This window comes from Pogona vitticeps, chromosome 2 (genome assembly GCF_051106095.1).
Source record: "Pogona vitticeps strain Pit_001003342236 chromosome 2, PviZW2.1, whole genome shotgun sequence".
NCBI lineage: Eukaryota > Metazoa > Chordata > Lepidosauria > Squamata > Agamidae > Pogona > Pogona vitticeps.
In genome coordinates, this window is record NC_135784.1 from 278,410,947 (window position 1) to 278,432,645 (window position 21,699).

Sequence of the window (21,699 nt, forward strand, 5' to 3'; positions counted from 1 at the left end):
TTAAAAGTACGATCTATTAAACTTACTGCATCATCTTGGGGTAAGTCACTCACTCTTGTTCACCAAATTGTCCAGCAGACCATCAAAAGAAACTTGCTATGTATTCCAGGTAAGATCTATTAAAGTTTCTGCATCATCTTGGGGTATGTCACTCACTCTTGTTCCCCAAATTATCCAGCAGACCATCGAAAGGGACCTGCTATGTCTTCCAAGTACGATCTATTAAAGTTTCTGCATCATCTTGGGTTAAGTCATTCACTTTTGGTATCAGGTAAGAAAAATACCTCTTGTTCCCCAAGTTATCCAGCAGACCATCAAGTCTTTTTTGCCTTCAGACCATGATCAGTGATACTGATAGAAAGCACTGAATAATTTCCAAAAGCGAAAGGGACCTGCTATGTCTTCCAAGTATGAGCTATTAAGGTTTCTGCATCATCTTGGGGTAAGTAACTCACTTTTCGTATCAGGTAAGAAAAATACCTCTTGTTCCCCAAGTTATCCAGCAGACCATCAAGTCTTTTTTGCCTTCGGACCATGATGAGTGAAACTGACAGCAAACACTGAATAATTTTGAAAAATGAAAGGGACCTGCTATGTCGTCCGAGTACACTCTATTAAAGTTTCTGCATCATCTTGGGGTAAGTCCGTCACTCTTGTTCCCCAAATTATCCAGGAGACCATCGAAAGGGACCTGCTATGTCTTCCAAGTACGATCTATTAAAGTTTCTGCAACATCTTGGGGTAAGTCACTCACTTTTCGTATCAGGTAAGAAAAATACCTCTTGTTCCCCAAGTTATCCAGCAGACCATCAAGTCTTTTTTGCCTTCAGACCATGATCAGTGATACTGATAGAAAACACTGAATAATTTCCAAAAGCGAAAGGGACCTGCTATGTCTTCCTAATATGCTCTATTAAAGTTTCTTCATCATCTTGGGGTAAGTAACTCAGTTTTCGTATCAGGTAAGAAAAATACCTCTTGTTCCCCAAGTTATCCAGCAGACCATCAAGTCTTTTTCGCCTTCGGACCATGATGAGTGAAACTGACAGCAAACACTGAATAATTTTGGAAAGTGAAAGGGACCTACTATGTCTTCCAAGTATGATATATTAAAGTTTTTGCATCATCTTGGGGTAAGTCACTCACTTTGGTTACCAGGTAAGAAAAATACCTCTTGTTCCCCAAAGTATCCTGCAGACCATGAACAAGTCTTTTTTGCCTTCGGACCATGATGAGTGAAACTGACAGCAAACACTGAATAATTTCCAAAAATGAAAGGGACCTGCTATGTCGTCCGAGTACACTCTATTAAAGTTTCTGCATCATCTTGGGGTAAGTCCGTCACTCTTGTTCCCCAAATTATCCAGGAGACCATCGAAAGAAACCTGCTATGTCTTCCAAGTATGATCTATTAAGGTTTCTGCATCATCTTGGGGTAAGTCACTCACTTTTGGTATCAGGTAAGAAAAATACCTCTTGTTCCCCAAGTTGTCCAACAGACCATCAACAAGTCTTTTTTGCCTTTGGATCATGATGAGCGATACTGACAGCAAACACTGAATAATTTCCGAAAGTGATAGGGACCTGCTATGTCTTCCAAGTATGATCTATTAAAGTTTCTGCATCATCTTGTGGTAAGTCACTCACTTTTGGTATCAGGTGAGAAAAATACCTCTTGTTCCCCAAGTTATCCAGCAGACCATCAAGTCTTTTTTGCCTTCAGACCATGATCAGTGATACTGATAGAAAACGCTGAATAATTTCCAAAAGCGAAAGGGACCTGCTATGTCTTCCTAATATGCTCTATTAAAGTTTCTGCATCATCTTGGGGTAAGTCACTCACTTTTCGTATCAGGTAAGAAAAATACCTCTTGTTCCCCAAAGTATCCTGCAGACCATGAACAAGTCTTTTTTGCCTTCGGACCATGATCATTGAAACTGACAGCAAACACTGAATAATTTCCAAAAGTGAAAGGGACCTGCTGTCTTCCGAGTACAATCTATTAAACTTTCTACATCATCTTAGGGTAAGTCACTCACTTTTCGTATCAGGTAAGAAAAATAACTCTTGTTCCCCAAATTATCCAGCAGACCATCAAAAGGGACCTGCTATGTCTTCCAAGGACGATCTATTAAAGTTTCTGCATCATCTTGGGGTAAGTCACTCACTCTTCTTCCCCAAATTATCCAGCAGACCATCGAAAGAAACCTGCTATGTCTTCCAAGTACAATCTGTTAAGGTTTCTGCATCATCTGGGGGTAAGTCACTCACTCTTGTTCCCCAAATTATCCAGCAGACCATCGAAAGAAACTTGCAATGTCTTCCAAGTACGATCTATTAAAGTTTCTGCATCATCTTGGGATAAGTCACTCACTCTTCTTCCCCAAATTAATCAGCAGACCATCGAAAGAAACCTGCTATGTCTTCCAAGTATGATGTATTATTGTGTCTGCATCATCTCGTGGTAAGTCACTCACTCTTGTTCCCCAAATTATCCAGCAGACCATCGAAAGGGAACTGCTATGTTTTCCAAGTACAATGCATTATATTTCTGCATCATCTTGGGGTAAGTCACTAACTTTTGTTATCAGGTAAGAAAAATACCTCTTGTTCACCAAATTATCCAGGAGACTAATGAAAGAAACTTGCTATGTCTTAAAAGTACGATCTATTAAACTTACTGCATCATCTTGGGGTAAGTCACTCACTCTTGTTCCCCAAATTGTCCAGCAGACCATCAAAAGAAACTTGCTATGTATTCCAGGTAAGATCTATTAAAGTTTCTGCATCATCTTGGGGTATGTCACTCACTCTTGTTCCCCAAATTATCCAGCAGACCATCGAAAGGGACCTGCTATGTCTTCCAAGTACGATCTATTAAAGTTTCTGCATCATCTTGGGTTAAGTCATTCACTTTTGGTATCAGGTAAGAAAAATACCTCTTGTTCCCCAAGTTATCCAGCAGACCATCAAGTCTTTTTTGCCTTCAGACCATGATCAGTGATACTGATAGAAAGCACTGAATAATTTCCAAAAGCGAAAGGGACCTGCTATGTCTTCCAAGTATGAGCTATTAAGGTTTCTGCATCATCTTGGGGTAAGTAACTCACTTTTCGTATCAGGTAAGAAAAATACCTCTTGTTCCCCAAGTTATCCAGCAGACCATCAAGTCTTTTTTGCCTTCGGACCATGATGAGTGAAACTGACAGCAAACACTGAATAATTTTGAAAAATGAAAGGGACCTGCTATGTCGTCCGAGTACACTCTATTAAAGTTTCTGCATCATCTTGGGGTAAGTCCGTCACTCTTGTTCCCCAAATTATCCAGGAGACCATCGAAAGGGACCTGCTATGTCTTCCAAGTACGATCTATTAAAGTTTCTGCAACATCTTGGGGTAAGTCACTCACTTTTCGTATCAGGTAAGAAAAATACCTCTTGTTCCCCAAGTTATCCAGCAGACCATCAAGTCTTTTTTGCCTTCAGACCATGATCAGTGATACTGATAGAAAACACTGAATAATTTCCAAAAGCGAAAGGGACCTGCTATGTCTTCCTAATATGCTCTATTAAAGTTTCTTCATCATCTTGGGGTAAGTAACTCAGTTTTCGTATCAGGTAAGAAAAATACCTCTTGTTTCCCAAGTTATCCAGCAGACCATCAAGTCTTTTTCGCCTTCGGACCATGATGAGTGAAACTGACAGCAAACACTGAATAATTTTGGAAAGTGAAAGGGACCTACTATGTCTTCCAAGTATGATATATTAAAGTTTTTGCATCATCTTGGGGTAAGTCACTCACTTTGGTTACCAGGTAAGAAAAATACCTCTTGTTCCCCAAAGTATCCTGCAGACCATGAACAAGTCTTTTTTGCCTTCGGACCATGATGAGTGAAACTGACAGCAAACACTGAATAATTTCCAAAAATGAAAGGGACCTGCTATGTCGTCCGAGTACACTCTATTAAAGTTTCTGCATCATCTTGGGGTAAGTCCGTCACTCTTGTTCCCCAAATTATCCAGGAGACCATCGAAAGAAACCTGCTATGTCTTCCAAGTATGATCTATTAAGGTTTCTGCATCATCTTGGGGTAAGTCACTCACTTTTGGTATCAGGTAAGAAAAATACCTCTTGTTCCCCAAGTTGTCCAACAGACCATCAACAAGTCTTTTTTGCCTTTGGATCATGATGAGCGATACTGACAGCAAACACTGAATAATTTCCGAAAGTGATAGGGACCTGCTATGTCTTCCAAGTATGATCTATTAAAGTTTCTGCATCATCTTGTGGTAAGTCACTCACTTTTGGTATCAGGTGAGAAAAATACCTCTTGTTCCCCAAGTTATCCAGCAGACCATCAAGTCTTTTTTGCCTTCAGACCATGATCAGTGATACTGATAGAAAACGCTGAATAATTTCCAAAAGCGAAAGGGACCTGCTATGTCTTCCTAATATGCTCTATTAAAGTTTCTGCATCATCTTGGGGTAAGTCACTCACTTTTCGTATCAGGTAAGAAAAATACCTCTTGTTCCCCAAAGTATCCTGCAGACCATGAACAAGTCTTTTTTGCCTTCGGACCATGATGAGTGAAACTGACAGCAAAGACTGAATAATTTCCAAAAATGAAAGGGACCTGCTATGTCTTCCAAGTATGATCTATTAAGTTTTCTGCATCATCTTGGGGTAAGTCACTCACTTTTGGTATCAGGTAAGAAAAATATCTCTTGTTCCCCAAGTTGTCCAACAGACCATCAACAAGTCTTTTTTGCCTTTGGATCATGATGAGCGATACTGACAGCAAACACTGAATAATTTCCGAAAGTGATAGGGACCTGCTATGTCTTCCAAGTATGATCTATTAAAGTTTCTGCATCATCTTGTGGTAAGTCACTCACTTTTGGTATCAGGTGAGAAAAATACCTCTTGTTCCCCAAGTTGTCCAACAGACCATCAACAAGTCTTTTTTGCCTTTGGATCATGATGAGCGATACTGACAGCAAACACTGAATAATTTCCGAAAGTGAAAGGGACCTACTATGTCTTCCAAGTACGATCTATTAAAGTTTCTGCATCATCTTGGGGTAAGTCACTCACTTTGGCTACCAGGTAAGAAAAATACCTCTTGTTCCCCAAGTTATCCAGCAGACCATCAAGTCTTTTTTGCCTTCAGACCATGATCAGTGATACTGATAGAAAACGCTGAATAATTTCCAAAAGCGAAAGGGACCTGCTATGTCTTCCTAATATGCTCTATTAAAGTTTCTGCATCATCTTGGGGTAAGTAACTCACTTTTCGTATCAGGTAAGAAAAATACCTCTTGTTCCCCAAGTTATCCAGCAGACCATCAAGTCTTTTTCACCTTCGGACCATGATGAGTGAAACTGACAGCAAACACTGAATAATTTTGGAAAGTGAAAGGGACCTGCTATGTCTTCCAAGTATGATATATTAAAGTTTTTGCATCATCTTGGGGTAAGTCACTCACTTTGGTTACCAGGTAAGAAAAATACCTCTTGTTCCCCAAAGTATCCTGCAGACCATCAACAAGTCTTTTTTGCCTTCGGACCATGATGAGTGAAACTGACAGCAAACACTGAATAATTTCCAAAAGTGAAAGGAACCTGCTATGTCTTCCGAGTACGATCCATTAAAGTTTCTGCATCATCTTGGGGTAAGTCACTCACTCTTCTTCCCCAAATTATCCAGCAGACCATCGAAAGAAACTTGCTATGTATTCCAGGTAAGATCTATTAAACTTTTTGCATCATCCTGGGGTAAGTCACTCACTCTTGTTCCCCAAATTATGCAGCAGACCATCGAAAGAAACCTGCTATGTCTTCCAAGTACAATCTATTAAAGTTTCTGCATCGTCTTGGGGTAAGTAATTCTTGTTCCCCAAATTATCCAGGAGACCATCGAAATGGACCTGCTATGTCTTCCAAGTATGATCTATTAAAGTTTCTGCATCATCTTGGGGTAAGTCACTCACTCTTGTTCCCCAAATTATCCAGGAGACCATTGAAAGGGACCTGCTATGTCTTCCAAGTACGATCTATTAAAGTTTCTGCATCATCTTGGGGTAAGTCACTCACTCTTGTTCCCCAAATTATCCAGCAGACCATCGAAAGAAACCTGCTATATCTTCCAAGTACGATCTATTAAAGTTTCTGCATCATCTTGGAGTAAGTCACTCACTTTTCGTATCAGGTAAGAAAAATACCTCTTGTTCCCCAAGTTATCTAGCAGACCATCGACAAGTCTCTTTTGCCTTCGGACCATGATGAGTGAAACTGACAGAAAACACTGAATAATTTCCAAAAGCGAAAGGGACCTGCTATGTCTTCCAAGTATGATCTATTAAAGTTTCTGCATCATCTTGGGGTAAGTAACTCACTTTTGGTATTAGGTAAGAAAAATACCTCTTGTTCCCCATATTATCCAGCAGACCATCGGCAAGTCTTTTTCTCTTCGGACCATGATGAGTGAAACTGACAGCAAACACTCAATTTCCAGTTTTAATTGATAAACTTCTTTATAGGTTGGACTGATTTGACGAAACTAGAAGACCCTTGTCTCATTCCCTTCAGAGAATCTGAAATAGGAATTAAAAATTGGGCTGAAATTTCTGCACCATTTCAATCTCCTTGAAGGAATGAACAGGTAATTCATTCATTTTATTTCTAGTGTTTTTATCCCCATAAAAATCATGAAGATGGGTCATCCAGTGAGAATCATGACATTATAGAACTCAAATCTCCACCTCCTCCTTGTAAGGTGGAAGCAGGATTCTGGATGAATGTAGTAATTTTCTCAGATTCTAGATTCGATCTGTGAACTTTGCCTTTTTTTTTTTAGGTTTGAATGACGGGATGAGATGGCATGTCAGAAGACATGTATTAATCTTTCAGGTAACATAGAGCTTTTCCTGTCTTCCAACTTTCGTTCAAAGCAGCAGAGCTGTTGCTAAAGGAGTCTGGATCCTGTGCCTGCAGCCGGGTGGTTGTTTATGGTCTTTGCTGATATGCCCAGGGTAACACTGATCGCCACATTTGGGGTCGGGAAGGAATTTTCCTCCAGGGCAAATTGGCCAGAGGTCGTGGAGGTTTTTTGCCTTCCTCTGGGCATCCTGCAGGGACCACCCATTAGTCTTGACTAATCCTAAAGATCAAAAATAAAATAAACTGTGTAAAAAATCTTTGTTGTGTTTGTTTTTTATCCTTTCTTAAATAACATGAGTCGTAAATGGATTTTCCTTGCAGTTCTTTTCCTCTCTTTGTCCCTATTTCAAACAGCCACCATATTACTCTCTTACCTTAGAAGATCAGGCAGCAACCCAGTGCCCTCCCAAGGTACTGGACTACAACTCCTATTATCATGCTGGCTGGGGCTCCTGGGTGTTGTAGTCCAAGGAACATCTCCAAGCTCAGCCAGCAAGGGCCACAAGAGATGGAAACAGCAATGCTGAACAACCAGAAAGCAACCAGCTCAGGAAAGCTGTCCTATTGTAACCCATATTTTGAGGCTAACATGTGGTTCATGTGATCCTTTTTTATGGTCACGGTGAATCTCCCCAAGCTAAGAGCTGTGATTCCAAAGTGCACACCGAATGACTTTTCACACATACCATCCAGTCCAGCAATACCACTGATCAACTATTTAAAGCAGGAGACAGACTGGAAATAAAGGGGCCATATTAGAATAATCTGTGTATGCAACACGGGACTGGCCATGTGCTGTATTCAAAGCACAGCAGGCATCAATCCTGGGCCCTCCAACGGTCCTGGACTACGCCTCCTATTATCCTGCTGGCTGGGGCTTCTTGGTGTTGTGTTACATCCATAAATTAGATCTGAAAAGTACAAATTTTACTAGTTATTTTCACGATCTGAGAATGGGGAATGGCTGGGTGTTTAATAGGTATATAGATATTAAGTGTCTGCCATGAAATTAGGAAAATAAACTGGTGGAGGGATTTTTTCCTTCTATACATGGACTTTATCCAAAATCCAGAACTTTTGTGGTGCTCCTCATGTCCTCCCACATGCCACCTCCTCCTCCTCCTCTTTGGGACCTGCCACCACTTCCAGTTCCCCGGTGGGTCCAACGGGAAGGGGAATTGGGAATGACGGAGAGGGAGGGAATGGAGGATAAGAGGGAAAGGGGTGAAGGTGGAAGAGCATGGGAGCCGGTGGGTGAGTGAGGAGATGGGAGCGAGCAAGACAGCTTGCAAGCGAGGCGGGCAACTGGGCAGGGGAAGGGATGACTGGGCATGCACTGGCTGTTTGTTTGTTTGTTGTTGTTTTTTGCAACCCTGTTACTTTGGGTTTGGTTTTTGTTTGTGAGATTTTCTGCTTCCCTGACAGCGGCCTGCTTCTTTTGGGGTAGATGTGGTTCATTGGATTCTACTTCATACAGGTGAATGCTTGATCCTTGAATATGCCACCTTTTTTCTCAAATATTTGAGTCACGGTAAAGTTGGGTTTAAGTTGATTTCTATCACACCATTCTTCTAATACATATGTTAGAAAATGTGCTACTCTCTGAAAGCTGTCTGTCTGTGCAGCAAGTGTGAGCATGAGCAAAAATAAAACTTTTGGTGTCTTGAATGAGTGATTTATTGCTTGTGTAAATATTAAACAAAAAAGGGAGCCAGGACACTGCCCTGTGGTAGACCATTCTTAATGAAAAATCTGTGATTTTGCAAAAGTATTGCTGTTACTTTAGTTAGTTTATAATTCTTGGTTGGATTTTAGAATTTCAATGGCAGTGCAATACTATCTAGAACAGGAAAATTGTTAACTAGCTCCTGAACCTGAAAAGCACTTACTCACAGTGTCACAATTTCAGCTTTATGTACCTTGTCCAGTCCATCACTGTATCCAGATACCATTTCAGAACCTGCCCAGCCATGTCTGGTTCAGATGTGTTAAAGAAATTGTTTTAAAAACTTCAGCTTTCTTTATAGTCCAGCTCTCACTTCCATATATCGCTACAGGAAAAACCATAGCTTTGACTACGCGGACCTTTGTCAGTAAGGTGATGTCTCTGCTTTTTAAGATGCTGTCTAGGTTTGTCATCGCTTTTCTCCCAAGAATCAGGCATCTTTTAATTTCGTGGCTGCTGTCACCGACCCCAAATGGAGCCCAAGAAAGTAAAATCTATCACTGCTTCCATATCTTCTCTTTGCCAGGAGGTGATGGGATCAGTAGCCATGATCTTAGGTTTTTTTTTAAATGTTGAGCTTCAGACCATTTTTTGCACTCTTTCACCCTCATTAAGAGGTTCTTAAGAGGTTCACTTTCTGCCATCAGAGTGGTATCATCTGCATATCAGAGGTTGTTGATATTTCTTCCAGCAGTCTTAATTCCGGCTTGGGATTCCTCCAGTCCAGCCTTTTGCATGATGTATTCGCGTTTAGTCAGAACTCTCCATTATGACCTTGGGTATCCCTGCATGGCATAGGCCGTACCTTCTCTGAATTACCCAAGCCCCTTCGCCATGACAAGGCAGCAATTCATGAAGGAGGGTATGAATTTACTAATAGAGGCATAAGAATTGAATAGTGACTTCTTCATATAAGAATTTCAAACTCATTTCTAAACTTTCAGACATTCTTCTAAATATATTAACATATAAATCCACTGCATGTATAGTCATGTGGAAAAGAAAGTACATCCTCTTTGAATTTCATGGTTTTACATATCAGGACATTAAAAAAACCATCTGATCCTTAGCAGGTCTGAAAATTATGTAAATACGACCTCAGTTGAACAACAACACATGACATATTACACCATGCCATGATTTATTTATTTAACAAAAATGAATCCAAAATAGAGGAGCCATGTATGAAAAGCTACCTTAAGTACACCCTTATTGGTTTCTTAGAAATTAAGAGGCTAAGTAGCAGCCAGGTGCTGCTGACCAAATGCTGTGAGAGACTAACAAAGTCACACAGAAAAGGTATTGCAGTGGCCCAGTCAAAGTCCAGACCTCAACCTGACTGAGATGGTGGGAACTTAAGAGAGCTGTGCATAAAGAAAATGCACACTTGCCTTCTTCATTTCACCATATAAACAAACTGTTCTTAACTCTGGACCAGATTATTTTTATTAGGTATGTCCTCATACATAAAACAATAGAATTCAATGAGGGTGTACTTTCTTTTTTTCTCATGACTGTATATGTATGTGGGAACAATGTGCACAGTGGAATCATGAAACAATCAAATACAGAAATTACAGTCTATGACATTCAACTGCATCTTAAATATATACAAAATAAGTGCCACAACTGAACACAACAACAGTATAGATTACTGTTTAAGTATCTTATGTTAAGTCTGTAGGGCCTTAAAAGAATGTTTAAGCAAATGCAAATATGTTCTTACTATCTGTTAGCAATTCTGAAAATATAAACTGAACTAGTTCAGAAATTTCTTCAAAAGCAGCTCCATGAATAACACATTATAGCTGTGTGTTTAGTCGTTTAGTCGTGTCCGACTCTTCGTGACCCCATGGACCAGAGCACGCCAGGCCCTCCTGTCTTCTACTGCCTCCCGGAGTTGTGTCAGGTTCATGTTGGTTGCTTCGCAGACACTGTCCAGCCATCTCATCCTCGGTCGTCCCCTTCTCCTCTTGCCATCACACCTTCCTAACATCAAGGTTTTTTCCAAGGACTCTTTTCTTCTCATGAGATGGCCAAAGTACTGGAGCCTCAGCTTCAGGATCTGTCCTTCAAGTGAGCATTCACTTATAGCTATCTTACCTGAAAGTTATCAGAATACGCATCGCTCACACCAGAAAAACAAGGCTAAAATCCTTGATGGTTCATGAAACTGATTTCACAGTTATGGCCAGTACTATGTTACAACTTAGAAAAGTATACATTCTAAATTTGTGTTTTATACTTACTAAAACTCTAAGATCTGAAATGTATGTGCCCTTTCTTATACAATGGAGAAATACACTGCCATGATTAGTTCTCGTACCCTAACATGTTTGAACAAAGCTTACATAAGCTTCACCTTCAGCTACAGTGAATACTCAGCTCAGTTCTACATTGAGTGTGCATTATAACTAATATGAGGGGAGAGTCCTCAGTTTGGATTACTTTTATGGATAGGAAGAACAGAGTTATCCTAAATAAATACAATATAATACGCTTTTCTGCCACCTTTTACTCAACCATTATAGGCTGTGAGGACAGAAAGATTGAGCAGTTATACACAGTGTAAACTCACTTTGAAGAATAATATAGTATTATAGTTTGACTCTAAACATGTTTGCTTGGAAAGAAGTCTCAAAGAGCTTAACAGTGATGTCCTAATGAGTTATAAGGAGCGAAATCATAACTGGAGCTTGAAAATCTCATTGCAAAAATAAACATGTTGGCATCACTTTTTGAAAAGTAATTTGTTCTCCATTACAGATGAATGAGAACTAACACTAATTATGTATTGTTAAAGTGTAATTTGTTAATTGTTGCTTAAAAGATTTAAATAATTAAAAAGGTTTTTAAAAATGTCTTAAAGATGCAAAGATATCAAAATATCAAAATATTCCAGAAAATCATTTGAAAGAAACAAGTAAACATTTATTGTTGTACCAAAATTGGTAATCATCACTGCATTGGCTGAGATCTTGTTGCACAATTCTGTTGTACAACTTCATTGGCTGAAATTCTGTTGCACAATGTTGATGACATCATAATCAATGACAATTTGCCACTAATTAAAGGCTTATTTTGGCAATTTCAAGATGCGCACAACTTTGTTGCATTGTATATGAGTAACATGTACCAAAAATTTCATTTAATCAGCGCTGATTTGCCTTTTGATCAGTGGTAGTATGCTGGTAATGATGACATCATCCATGTTGTGCACAAAGAACTGCACAAGAGAATTTCAGTCATTTCTGAAACAATATTGGCAAGTATTATTATATTTTCCCTTTAAATAATGCATAACAAATAATATTATATCACTTTACTCCCCCCTTAAATAATGCATTAAAAGTAGCATTGCTGCTTGTCACAAATTATTACCTCTGTACTTGTCCCAATGAAGTATCCTTGTAAAAACAGTGAATATTACTGCCTTAGCCTGTCCAGCACCACTTCCCCCAGTAGGTCTAGCTGTGTTTTATGATGCATAAAGAAATAATGTGAGAAGCATAAATGTAAGCTGTATATCTGTTTTACACACACACACACACACACACACACACACACACACGAATTGGTATTATTAGGGTGTTTCCAAACACTTCTTCTTTCCTAGAAACGGATTTGCTCTCCTTTCCATGTTACATGTTTGCAGCTCTTAAGCCACAGGTCTTCACAACAGTATCTTCTAGATGTAAAGTGAGGATAAGCCTTTTTGTTTATGGAAGAAATGAGGTCAGAGAACAATGAAGAATGCTTACTAGAAGCATATCTCAACTTAAGAGCACCCAATCAAACACAAACAAAAGAAAATGCTTCCATGTGGCCAGCAGCAGCTCTATATACCTGTCCATTTATTGTTTACATTTTAATGGAAATTCTATTCCAGCCACCCCACAAAGCGCTTTAGAAGCCAAAAACAAATGCTGTATCAATGGAAGATGAATTTATGTTGACCTTTACTGAGAATGCACTATAAGACAAAGCACTTAAGCATTTAGAGTGTGGTACATCTTCACTTAGTATACGGTTCCATGGCGATACAAAAAGTGCTAGCCCACTGAAGTTACTCAAGGGACATAAAATAAAGTATATAATACTCTCAGGTGGGATGTTATACTATATCCCCATGCCAAGAGCTCCTGTTTTCAATGACTCCTTTGTTCCATGCAGACAGGGGGAGATTTGTGGATACAGAATTCAGAACAATGCTAGCTTTTTAAAATAACACTAAGATAGACATGATGCTTTATTTTAATGCCTGGCTGGCTACAATTTTTTTAAAGTAGCGAAACGGAACTTATGTTTCTTAAACCTCTCCAGGTAGGGTAGAGTAGGTTCATTCATTTCAATCAAACAACTCAAAATAAGTGATCTGTAACTTTAACAGTACAGTGGGCTACAGTCTGGAAAAGTATATGTCAAATAAGAGTTGTTATTCTTTAAGGTGTCACAAGATTCTTTTTGCTACAGCATACCAAAATGGCTACCTCCTAAACTGTTTCAAGAATATGAACACACACACATGCACACCCTTCTATCCTGACTTCATCTTCTTGTTCTTTATCATTTCTAGACCAAATTTTTAACTAACTACAAACACCCCTGCATTCAGGTCCTATGAGAGATGTTCTTTCTAACAACACATGACATATTACACCATGCCCTGATTTATTTTTTAAAAATAAAGCCAAAATGGAGAAGTAATGTGTGAAAATCTAAGTACCTATAAATCTTATGATTCAATAGCTCGTAGAACCACCTTTAGCAGCAATAACTTGAAGTAATCATTTTCTGTATGGCCTTATCAGTCTCTTGCAGCATTGTGGAGGAATTTTGGCCCACTCTTCTCTACAATGTTACTTCAGTTCTTTGAGGTCTGTGGGCATTTGTTTATGCACAGTTCTCTTAAGGTCCCGCCACCTCAGTCAGGTTGAGGTCTGGACTTTGACAGGGCCATTGCAATACCTTGATTCTTTTCTTTTTCATTCATTCTGTTGTAGATTTGCTGTTGTGCTTGGGGTCATTGTTGCATGACCCAATTTTGGCCAAGCTTTAGCTGTCAGACAGATGGCCTCACATTTGACTCTAGAATCCTTTGGAATACAGAGGAGTTCATGGCCACTTCAATGACTGCAAGGTGCCCAGGACAGTGGTAGCAAAACAAGCTCAAATCATCACCCCTCCACCACCATGCTTGACAGTTGGTATGAGCTATTTGTGCTGATAAGTTGTGTTTGGCTTTCGCCAAATGTGGAGCTGTGCGTTATGGCCAAACATCTCCATTTGGGTCTCATCTGTCTAAAGGACACTGTTCCAGATGTCTTGTGGTTTGTTCCTGATGCAACTTTGCAAATTTAAGCCATGGTGCCATGTTCTTTTTAGAGAGAAGAGGCTTTCTCCTGGCAAGCCTTCCAAAGAAACCATACTTGTTCAGTTCTTTTCTAACTCTACTGTCATGAATTTTAACATTTAACGTACTAACTGAAACCTGTAGAGTCTGAGATGTAACCCATGGTGTGAATGAACTGTAGAGAAAAAAAGAAAAAGAACAGAGTGAGACATCCCCTTAACTAGAGACACCTGAGCTGAAGAGGGCTATAGAAGTAGGCAAGATAATAGAAAGTGGAATGTAGAGGAGGAGAAAGGAAGGGAATCAAAGGGAAAAAGGGAAAAGTGTGAGATCTATCTGGTGAAAGAGAGAGAGGGAGAAGGAGAGGAGGAGCTAATTTTGCCTGTGTGGGAGGTGAATATAGGGGAGCAAAGCGGGAGAAGACAGTTCAGTGTACTGATGACAGGAGAAAAGAAGGAAAGAGGAGAAAAGAGATGAGAGAAAAGAATTGGAGTATGATAGAATGCGGGGGTTGTTGAAGGCCTTCCCTAATTTAAAGGTAGGAGGATTGCTGCCTTATCTGGATGTGTCTAAAGAGAAAGGGACATCAGTAGATCCTTTAGAATGGACGGTTGTACTTTTCCGCAGGGCAATATCACTCAAAGAGGATCATCTGTTTGGACTCTTCTTTCAACCACCCACCACCAAAGGGAAGTTGGGTCAGATACCCTTGTTGTGAGACAATCTGCGTGGTCCAGAGCGCTCCGATGAGGAAGCCCACTGATCGCGAACAGTCAATGAATTTTGACAGTTCCAAAATGGAATTGTTGTCCTCACAATATGGCCAGTTACTTGATATCAGTTGTTTTGAACCAGTAGAAGTTGTTATAGATTCGCCTAATGTTAAACTAAATAAACCTGTTAATGTTCAAAAAGAGACTCAGTTGTCATTTCTCCATTTTGGGTTAATTTTTGTTAAATAAATCATGGCATAGTGCAATATGTCATGTGTTGTTGCTCAACTGAGGTCGTATTTACATAATTTTCAGACCTGCTAAGGACCAGATGATTTTTATTATGTTCTGATATGTAAAACAATGGAATTAAAGAGTGTGTACCTTCATTTCCACATGACTGTATATTCATGGAAACATTGAAACAGACAATGAACCCCTCGAACACCAGGGCGGTTGTGTAGGTCTCATTCTTCCATTCTTTATTCTATGGCAGATGATGGAATTGGATTTATGAAAACAGGTTTCATTAAACTAGTAATAAACAACAATGTTAGCACCAACTGGGTTAAGAATAGTATCTTCAGATGGCAAAAGATGAAAAGGAAGATCACTCTCTTTCTCTTGAATATCTCTCTTGTTCTCTGATATTAATCATTGTCATATCCCTGTCTGTGATCCCTAGACTACCCGGTCTGGTTCAGATGAGGAGTGCCACAACTAGTATGGCTTACATATACCTCTCCTTTCTCCCTGTGAGGGTACACCTGCCTTGCTGAGGATCATGTCTGAAGGAATGGTATTCCTCATCTGGGCGGTGAACCCCTTGACACTGGCATTCTCTCAGACAATTGTGACTCATGTGTTTGTCTTTCTTGGCTTAAACATCACCTCTCCCTCTGTTCCCACTTTCCCCAATAAGAGGGCTTATGAGAGTATTGCGGGTTTAGTTGTTTGGCAGCATCAGATTTTGACATTTTTAATTGTACCCAAACCCTGGCCCACAGATCCTCTTTAAATTAAAAACTCCCACTTTCCTGAGGGTTAAGGGTCCTCAGGTTCTTCTATATCTATCTGATATACCTCTTTCCTGGGGTAATCAGTGGAATTAATTAATATCTCTTGTTCCTCTAGCTCCTTTCCTCTTTTCTTTTCATCTTTCACCCCTTAATCTGTCTGGGTCCCCCCCCCCCAAATCTCCTCTCTCTCTCTCTCTCTCCTTTTATATCTCCCAATCCTCAAGGTTCTTTTCCTCGGTTTTCTTCCTCTTTTCCTGGGTCATTCTCTCATTCTGCCTCTTTGAGGGTCTCTCCTAATTCTTTCCTCTGATTAGGTCTACCAGGGAAGTGTTGGTGGGGAATTTGGGTGGATCTGGGTCCTCAGTGCCTCTGTCTTCCTCTTTACATAGTAGTCCTATGCCTGTCGCTAAGCTTGAAGATAACACTTAATGCATCTGATATGTGGTCTGTAAAGTTTAAAACACATTAAATTTTCTAGTCTTTGTTTTTTCCCCACTACTTGCAACATAAATATATTGCCCTCTATTGAACTATTCCGTTGTGTGTGTCCTTTCTAATATGTAAAAATAACAATTCTGAAAATCTTACTATTTCATTCATTTCTCTTTTTCTGCTTTTGTGAATGTAGCTGTGTACTTTCTACTTCTAAGTATGGAGAACCATCAGGATGTTACCACTCCATTACAAGACTAAGCTTCCATCCCTTCCATGTGCATCTATGTGCTGTTAACAATGGAGTCAGGCTAGTCTACTTTCAAGACAGACAGACAGACAAACAGACAGACAGACAAGGCTGCTTAGTTTTGTGTGTCGGTGATGAGTGATAACCTGAAATGGTGAAATAACCCATCTAGTTTTAATTTTGTTATTAAAATTAATTCTGTTTTTTCATGATTGTTGTTTGTTATTTTTCACTGTAGCAATAGGTCCCTATTTGGCATCCCACATGTGGCATTTTGGGGATATACAGTGTCAGAGGTCAGATAGATATTTCTTCCTGAGATGCTAGATAGTGTCATATGCAGTGAAAAAATATTGTTACTGAGGCTGTGATCCTATATACATTTATCTGGAATAAATCTGACTAAACTATTTACGTTTAAGTCGATGCATACACGCTTATGCCTGTATACATCGACTGTCAGACTGCACACTTATTTGGGAGTAGCCCCACCACATGTATAGAATCAATCTATTGCCCCCTTAAGCATTTGGCTGTATGTTTTAGTTTGATTATTTTGACTGAATTTTATTCTGAGCTATCTTCTGTGAATTAACCCAATATATTTAGTGGATTAATTCTAATATTTTAAAATGTTCTGTAAGGATTCAGTCACTCTAGTCATCTCTGACATCTGACCGCTTGTAGAATATGGCATAATTGATTGCTTCATATTATATGTTTTTCACTTATCAGAACCAAAATAAAAAAATACTGATATTTTGGAAACAGGTCTGCAATAATCATGGTTATTAAATTTATTTATGTGATAAACATGGGTATATATGGACACCATATTTCTTCTTGGGATGTGTAAATACAGTAAATAGTTTAGTCAGAGAAGGCATTATTAGGACCTTCTCTCAATATGCTGCATTCGCTCAGAACCAATAAAACTACTCTCAAAACTCCAGCTGACAACCCCAAGAGGATAGAAAAAGAACTGAATATTATGCTAGTTGACTTGCTGTTCTGTGTAATCACCTGTTCATTATTGACTGCTACTTATTTACAGCTGTTCCAGCTTAAACGGTGCTTTGCCACCTATTTAAAGGTGGTTCTCTCTAGAAAATTATACCTGAAAATAGGTTTCCATTATTCTTGTTTTACAAATGGGAAACCTCAACTGACAGAGAAAGTGTGCCAAATGCCATATTAATCTAAGACAGAGGTAAGTGATATGCAAGATCCAGAATCAGCGTTAACATTATCGTACTTCGAAGAAGAATTCATCCAACCCCCTGTCTATTACACATGTTGTGTGCCAGGCGAGTAATTTACAGGGAAGATGTGGGGGTTCAGGCCCAAACTTTTTCACACTAGATGATACAGATCTTCCAGGATACAACATAGAAACAACAAAAGTTCTGCTTTTCCTTGCTGAAGATTTTGGCTTCAAATGGTTGGGACACATGATCAATGTACTTAAATTAACTATCTGACTAGGGTTTCCCCTAGAGTCTTCTGGAGATGGCAACTCCACCCCATTTCATTATCTGTCTCTAAGCATTCTCTTTGCTGTGGGGAAATCAGTGGGGACTGCTTGTCATTATGTTTGCCTGAAAATCAAGCCACTTACATAGGAACCTGAATTTAGAGGTCTGGGACTAGAAGCCTATGTGCAGATTTCTGTGTTTGGAAATGTTGGCTTGGATATTTATTTAGACTTATCAAATAAGAATGAAAATATTTTCTAGTCCAGCTAGGAAACTATCACTCAGCTGGCTCAGCCTAGTTTTCCTGCTCTAGTATCCTCTGCAGTCCATCTGCTGAAATGTGAAGCCAAAATGCTTTAGAATTATGTTTTCATAGGGAATTCCCTGTTAATTAGTTATCTCTCTTTGCCATGTGTAGCATACTGATGATATCAGCTATTTTAAGTCCATAAAATGCAATCAGCTATTTAAAAAGTTTTTTCCTCTCTCATAGGACTCATTTATTTTCTCTGGTATAAACATGCTGCACTTGAACCTTGGCACACTGGTCACTTGAGTAGCCAGATCTGTCTGCTACACTGAGGTCAATACTGCTGACCTAAGAGTGACATTGCTGAGCCTTAGCAGGCAATAAATGCACTCCTTGATGCAGCAAATCTTGGGCTGTTTTCACAAACAATATGTTGTTCTTACTGTTCCTTTAGTTCTCCACAACCATAATTCAGATAACATGCCAGAATTGCACTGATTATAAATGGCTGCTTTTTGCTAGGTCTTGCATTGATAATATTGTATTTGTGAAAGAGACAGTGGCTCACAAACATTTTTCAATGGATGTGAAGTTATTACACACTAAGAAAAACATAGCAAACACAACCCTTAAATTATCCTGTCCCCAAATATGTGACTGGTGCTGTGGAAACGTCTCTGCATAGCACCATTCACAAAAAATATTGATTATTCTAGAAAGATGCATTTCAAGTGTCCACATATCACATGGCCCTCTTTCGCCCACAGTCTTCTTCACCATTATCACCACTCTCCTACCTACCCTTTACATCAACATTCATATCCCTTCCTCTTCTTCTGTTTTTATTATTCCTGTAATTTCAAGAATAGTTTACTGTAATGCTGCCTATGTGGAATTGCCCTTGAAGACATTATAGAAACTCCATCAGGTCTGAAACCTGGCAGCCAGGTTGATGTTGGAGTTAAGTGAATTTGATCACATTATCCCAATGCTGGCTCATCTGCATTGGCTCCTTGTTATTTTCTATGCCCAATTCTATGTTGGTTTTGACTTACATGGCCCTGAACAGTTTGGGACTTTGATACTTGACAGAACGTCTCCTCAAAAAAACAAACAAAAACAACTACAGTGGACCCTTGACTTACAGACGGCTTGACTTACAGACTTTTTGAGTTACAGACTTCTCTGGCCGCAAAATTTAGGTTTGACTTGCAGCCTGAGAATTGACTTACAGACCAGAAAAAAACCAAAATGGAACAAAAACGGCCTGTTACGGGATTAATCAGTTTTCAATGCACTGTAGGTCAATGGAGACTTGACCTACAGACTTTTTGACTTGAGAACCGCCTTCCAATACGGATTAAGTTCTCAAGTCAAGACCCCACTGTATCCATTTCATGTGTTCTTCCTAGGCCTTGCTACTGAGGATGGCAACACCAAGAGAAGTGAGAAGGGCATACAACGAAGAATTGGTCCTTTATGGTGGTGGCCCCATCCTTATGGAATAAACTTCCATTGGAGGTATGCCAGCTCCCCCCACTTTGAATACTTAGAAAATTAGCAAAAGTGGAAATCTTTCAAATGGCTTTTAAGAGCATAATGAGATTTAGAAGCCCATAATATTTGGTGTTTTAAACCTTTTCTTTTTTTCTGGTCATTGGCATACAGTTCTCCTATTGTTATGATTGTTTTATTGTTATTAATAGATGATAATTGGAGTAGAGGTGGGGATGATGGGGTTTTGCTGCTTTATCATGTACACTACCCAGTGTTTTTCACTAATCAGGCAGTATAGAAATTCAGCAAACAAACATTTAGCAAGTGAAATAGTACTGAACTGAGAAGATGCACAGTACACATTTGATTTAATGCTACAGCACTAAACTGGAAGAATGACAGGAGGAGATGACCTTTGGAAGAAAGGAGACATCAGGGTGAAGAACTGCTTTGTCCATGTGAAAAATAAGGCGTGCATCAGACTGTAAGACACAAAGTTCAGATACCCTGTGGGCAAAGGTGATGGTCATTAGTAATGCCATCTTCCAAGTACGGTAAGTAGATGGAGTGTGCAAGAGGCTCAAAGAGCGGTCGCATGAGTCTAGAGTTTACAAGAAGGTGCAGGAGGACAACGTGTGGGAACTTAAATTTTGAGGCCTTTCCAAAATAAAGGAGGAAACACATTATTAAAAATATAGTTTACAAACTGCATTGCATTTGTAGTCTTTACCAGTGTGAACAGAAGGCAGGCAAAAGATATAGGGTTTACTCCCACATCACACACCACTCTGTGTATTATCGGTGATGCCATCTGGACATGCCCAGCAACTGCCCCACAGGACTGATATAAGTGATTATGCAAGACAAAATAATCCAACTGGAAACACTACAAAATATACCTCATACTCATGCCAAAAGATCTGATCTACTCATGATTAGCACTAATGTTCTGTAGTTGACAGAAAAAATATAAAAAGGAACAGTGAGGAACACGGAAGAAATGGCAGGTAAGACATCCATCTAGTTGCTTCCTGACTTGGAAATATCTATGTGATGCATACAGGTGAAAGCAAGATTTCCTTGCAGCATGCTTTTAAATATGAGCATCGTGTTAGTCTAGGAATCTAGTTTTGATCCATAAGAACTGGCATCGCTTTGGGTCTTATTTTGGTAGTTGGTTAATACATTTTTTTAAATTTCTCAGGCTTTTAATGTACGTTGACATCATTTTATCATTGCTATTATCAGGTAATGACTACTGGATTTAGGAGGGGTCTCCGCTCATTTATACAATTGCTGGTGCCCAGCAATAATCAAGCCAGGAGGCTACACCCAGAAATTTTTGGATTAGGTACTTCCTTGTCCTGGTCCTTAAGTCCTGGACATTGGTATCAGCATCTGTTTGGTCCTTCTACAGTGGACCCTTGACTTACAGACAGCTCCACTTACATACTTTTCGAGTTACAGACTTCTCTGGCCGCAAAATTTAGGTTCGACTTGCAGCCGGAGAATCAACCTACAGACCGGGAAGAAAACCAAAATGGAACAAAAACGGCCGGTTACGGATTAATCGGTTTTCAATGCATTGTAGGTCAATGGAGCCTTGACCTACAGACTTTTCGACCTGCAGCCACCGTTCCAATACGGATTAATTCCGTAAGTTGAGGGTCCACTGTATGTTGCATTTGGGTCTTATTATTGCTCCCTCTGTTCTTATTGTTATTTCTTGCTGTGTTTTTATTGTTTCATTTTTTTAATTTTATGTTTTGTTTGCTTACCACTTAATGGGTGAAATATATCAGCATACCTTATGCTGTTTGAGGTTGAAGATGTCATTTAAAATTTCTGATCACTCCCAGAAAGTCATGGGAAATTTTCAGAAATTAAAGACTTCCCCATATCTTGCAACCCGAAACAGCTTCCAGGCAATGAAAATGATACCAAGGGAGCCTCAGGATCTTGGGGGTGGAATCAGAAATTGCCAGTTTCTGAAGAGCTGCCATGGGTGATGATTTCATCAGGTTTATGTGGTATAAGTTACAT

At 39.4% G+C, this 21,699-nt stretch overlaps 1 long non-coding RNA gene across 1 annotated transcript; it reads left to right on the forward strand.

Annotated features, from left to right (window-relative positions):
• The first annotated feature begins 108 nt into the window (after positions 1–108).
• On the forward strand, positions 109–7,198 carry LOC140704963 (uncharacterized). Its single transcript, XR_012084504.2, has 2 exons — positions 109–6,663; positions 6,859–7,198. It is a non-coding gene; the product is annotated as an uncharacterized LOC140704963 (long non-coding RNA).
• The last annotated feature ends 14,501 nt before the right edge of the window (positions 7,199–21,699 follow it).